This window comes from Nerophis lumbriciformis, linkage group LG09 (assembly GCF_033978685.3).
Source record: "Nerophis lumbriciformis linkage group LG09, RoL_Nlum_v2.1, whole genome shotgun sequence".
Classification (NCBI taxonomy): domain Eukaryota; kingdom Metazoa; phylum Chordata; class Actinopteri; order Syngnathiformes; family Syngnathidae; genus Nerophis; species Nerophis lumbriciformis.
The window spans coordinates 54,235,001-54,240,000 of NC_084556.2; the positions used below are offsets into that span (position 1 = coordinate 54,235,001).

The following is a 5,000-nucleotide window of genomic DNA, read 5'->3' on the forward strand; positions in this document are numbered from 1 at the left end:
ACTAAGACCAGATCGTGCAAAAACTGAATCAGAAAGAAATCATGGAAACCAAACACCCACAAATAGAAAGAAAAAACAAAAAATGTACTGTGTTTCTCACCATCTTTATCAAAGTGCTGGCACTCGCCACTTTTTTTGGCCCCATGGTGGATTATTTAGAAGGAAAAAAAAGTAAGATTCTGAGTCTGATTGAACCAGACTTTCTTTCCTTTTCGTAATCTGTTCCAAAAACCAAATGGCCCAAAAACTGAATCCGTTTTTCCCAAAAGAAATCATGTAAATTTGGTTAATTGGTTCCAAACGTCCAAAAGTATGAAGAAAATGTGACATTGTTTCTCACCTTCTTTATCGAGGTACTGGCACTCACAACTTTTTTTGGCCCCATGTTGAATTATTTTGATGAAAAAAAAGTCAGATGAACCAGAATTTCTTTGGCTTTCGTAATCCGTTCTAAAAGGTCCGACAAAGACCAAATGGTGCGAAAACTGAATCCGTTTTTCCCAAAAGAAATCATGTAAATCCAATTAATTGATTCCAAACATCCGAAAATATGTCAAAGTGCTGGCACTCACAACTTTTTTTGGCCCCATGGTGGATTATTTTGATAGTATAGATTCTTAATCTGATGATGCAGACGTATGTCTGTTCCAAAAGGTCAGACAAAGACCAAATCGCGCGAAAACTGAATCAGTTTTTTCCAAAAGAAATCATGTAAATCCAGTTAATTGGTTCTAAACATCCGAAAATATGAAGAAAATGTAACATTATTTCTCACCTTCTTTATCAAAGTGCTGTCACTCGCAACTTTTTTTGGCCCCATGGTGGATTATTTAGAAGGAAAAAAAGTAAGATTCTGAGTCTGATGAACCAGACTTTCTTTCGTTTTCGTAATCTGTTCCAAAGACCAAATGGCGCAAAAACTGAATCCGTTTTTCCCAAAAGAAATCATGTAAATTCGGTTAATTGGTTCCAAACGTCCAAAAGTATGAAGAAAATGTAACATTGTTTCTCACCTTCTTTATCAAAGTGCTGGCACTCACAACTTTTTTTGGCCCCATGTTGAATTATTTTGATGAAAAAAAAAGTCAGATGAACCAGAATTTCTTTGGTTTTCGTAATCCGTTCCAAAAGGTCCGACAAAGACCAAATGGTGCGAAAACTGAATCAGTTTTTCCCAAAAGAAATCATGTAAATCCAATTAATTGATTCCAAACATCCGAAAATATGTCAAAGTGCTGGCACTCACAACTTTTTTTGGCCCCATGGTGGATTGTTTTGAATTTAGAACAAAGTATAAATTCTTAATCTGATGATGCAGACGTATCTCAAATGTCTTAGTCTGTTCCAAAGACTAAATCGCGCGAAAACTGAATCCGTTTTTTCCAAAAGAAATCATGTAAATCCAGTTAATTGGTTCCAAACATCCAAACGTATGAAGAAAATGTAACATTGTTTCTCACCTTCTTTATCAAGGTACTGGCACTCACAACTTTTTTTGGCCCCATGTTGAATTATTTTGAAGGAAAAAAAGTAAGATTCTGAGTCTGATGAACCAGACTTTCTTTCGTTTTCGTAATCCGTTCCAAAGACCAAATGGCGCAAAAACTGAATCCGTTTTTCCCAAAAGAAATCATGTAAATTCGGTTAATTGGTTCCAAACGTCCAAAAGTATGAAGAAAATGTAACATTGTTTCTCACCTTCTTTATCAAGGTACTGGCACTCACAACTTTTTTTGGCCCCATGTTGAATTATTTTGATGAAAAAAAAGTCAGATTTTGAGTCTGATGAACCAGAATTTCTTTGGTTTTCGTAATCCGTTCTAAAAAGTCCGACAAAGACCAAATGGTGCGAAAACTGAATCAGTTTTTCCCAAAAGAAATCATGTAAATCCAATTAATTGATTCCAAACATCCGAAAATATGTCAAAGTGCTGGCACTCACAACTTTTTTTGGCCCCATGGTGGATTATTTTGAATTTAGAACAAAGTATAGATTCTTAATCTGATGATGCAGACGTATGTCTGTTCCAAAAGGTCAGACAAAGACCAAATCGCGCAAAAACTGAATCAGTTTTTTCCAAAAGAAATCATGTAAATCCAGTTAATTGGTTCCAAACATCCGAAAATATGAAGAAAATGTAACATTGTTTCTCACCTTCTTTATCAAAGTGCTGGCACTCGCAACTTGTTTTGGCCCCATAATGGATTATTTTGAATTTAGTACAAAGTATAGATTCTTAATCTGATGATCCAGACGTATCTCAAATATCTTAGTCTGTTCCCAAAGGTCCGACAAAGACCAAATGGCGCAAAAACCAAATCATTTTTTTCCAAAATAAATCATGTAAATCCAGTTAATTGGTTCCAAACATCCAAAAATATGAAGACAATTTAACATTGTTTCTCACCTTCTTTATCAAAGTGCTGGCCCTCGCAACTTTTTTTGGCCCCATGTTGAATTATTTTGAAGAAAAAAAAAGCAGATTTTGAGTCTGATGAACCAGACTTTCTTTGGTTTTTGTAATCCATTCCAAAAGGTCCGACAAAGACCAAATGGCGTGAAAATTGAATCAGTTGTTTCCAAAATAAATAATGTAAATCCAGTTAATTGGTTCCAAACATCCAAAAATATGAAGAACATTTTACTTTGTTTCTCACCTTCTTTATCAAAGTGCTGGCACTCACATTTTTTTTTGGGCCCATGGTGGATTATTTTGAATTTAGAATAAAGTATAGATTGTTAATCTGAAGATCCAGACGTATCTCAAATGTCTTAGTCTGTTTCAAAAGGTCCGACAAAGACCAAATCGCGCGAAAACTGAATCAGTTTTTCCCAAAAGAAATAATGTAAATGTAAATCCAATTAATCGGTTCCAAACACCCACAAATGTGAAGAAAATGTAACATTGTTTCTCACTTTCTTTATCAAAGTGCTGGCACTCGCAACTTTTTTTGGCCCCATGTTGAAATATTTTGAAGAAAAAAAAGTCCGATTTTGAGTCTGATCAACCAGACTTTCTTTGGTTTTCGTAATCCGTTTCAAATTGCGCAAAAACTGAATCATTTTTTTCCAATATAAATAATGTAAATCCAGTTAATTGGTTCCAAACATCCAAAAATATGAAGAACATTTTACTTTGTTTCTCACCTTCTTTATCAAAGTGCTGGCACTCACATTTTTTTTTGGCCCCATGGTGGATTATTTTGAATTTAGAATAAAGTATAGGTTCTTAATCTGAAGATCCAGACGTATCTCAAATGTCTTAGTCTGTTTCAAAAGGTCCGACAAAGACCAAATCGCGCGAAAACTGAATCAGTTTTTCCCAAAAGAAATAATGTAAATGTAAATCCAATTAATCGGTTCCAAACACCCACAAATGTTAAGAAAATGTAACATTGTTTCTCACTTTCTTTATCAAAGTGCTGGCACTCGCAATTTTTTTTGGCCCCATGTTGAAATATTTTGAAGAAAAAAAAGTCAGATTTTGAGTCTGATCAACCGGACTTTCTTTGGTTTTCGTAATCCGTTTCAAATGGCGCAAAAACTGAATCAGTTTTTTCCAAAATAAATAATGTAAATCCAGTTAATTGGTTCCAAACATCCAAAAATATGAAGAAAATGTTACTTTGTTTCTCACCTTCTTTATCAAAGTGCTGGCACTTGCATTTTTTTTTTTGGTAGATTCTTAATCTGATGATCCAGACTTATCTCAAATGTCTTAGTCTGTTCCAAAAGGTCCGACAAAGACCAAATCACTGAATCAGTTTTTCCCAAAATAATGTAAAACCAATTAAGTGGTTCCAAACACCAAAAATATGAAGAAGAAAAAAACCTAACAAAAATGTAACAGTGTTTGTCACCTTCTTTATCAAAGTGCTGGCACTCACAACTTTTTTTGGTCCCATGGTGGATTATTTTGAATTTAGAACAAAGTATAGATTCTTATCTGAGGATCCAGACGTATCTCAAATGTCTTAGTCTGTTCCAAAAGATCTTACAAAGACCAATCGTGCAAAAACTGAATAAATTTTTGTCCCAAAATAAATAATGTAAAACCAATTAATTGGTTCCAAACACCAAAAATATGAAGAAGAAATAAACCTAACAAAAATGTAACAGTGTTTCTCACCTTCTTTGTCAAAGTGTTGGCACTCACAACTTTTTTTGGCCCCATAGTGGATTATTTTGCAGTCATACTCTGTAATAAAAAAGTACAGATTCTGAGTCTGATGATCCAGACTTCCTTTGGTATTTGTAATCTGTTCCAATAGGTCCAACAAAGACCAAATCGTGCGAAAACTGAATCAGTTTTACGCAAAATAAATAATGTAAATCCAATTAATCGGCTTCAAACACCAACAAATATGAAAAAAAAAACTACAATTTTACAGTGTTTCTCACCTTCTTTATCAAAGTGCTGGCACTCTCAACTTGTTTTGGCCTAATGGTGGATTATTTTGAATTTAGAACAAAGTATAGATTCTTAATCTGATGATCCAGACGTATCTCAAATGTCTTAGTCTGTTCCAAAAGGTCTTACAAAGACCAATCGCGCAAAAACTGAATACATTTTTGTCCCAAAATAAATAATGTAAAACCAATTAATTGGTTCCAAACACCAAAAATATGAAGTAGAAATAAACCTAACAAAAATGCAACAGTGTTTCTCACCTTCTTTATCAAAGTGTTGGCACTCACAACTTTTTTTGGCCCCATAGTGGATTATTTTGCAGTCATACTCTAATAAAAAAAGTACAGATTCTGAGTCTGATGATCCAGACTTCCTTTGGTATTCGTAATCTGTTCCAATAGGTCCAACAAAGACCAAATCGTGCGAAAACTGAATCAGTTTTACGCAAAATAAATAATGTAAATCCAATTAATCGGCTTCAAACACCCACAAATATGAAAAAAAAAAACTACAATTTTACAGTGTTTCTCACCTTCTTTGTCAAAGTGCTGGCACTCTCAACTTGTTTTGGCCTAATGGTGGATTATT

The 5,000-nt window shown here is 34.1% G+C and overlaps 1 protein-coding gene across 1 annotated transcript in view; it reads left to right on the forward strand.

The window, feature by feature from the left end:
- The window catches only part of mtnr1bb (melatonin receptor 1Bb), a 167,217-nt gene extending 166,921 nt beyond the window's left edge, over nt 1-296 (forward strand). The window contains exon 4 of the mRNA XM_061962864.2: nt 1-296. This exon is cut by the window's left edge and continues 773 nt beyond it. The gene's annotated coding sequence lies outside the window, so the exon portion shown is untranslated.
- The last annotated feature ends 4,704 nt before the right edge of the window (nt 297-5,000 follow it).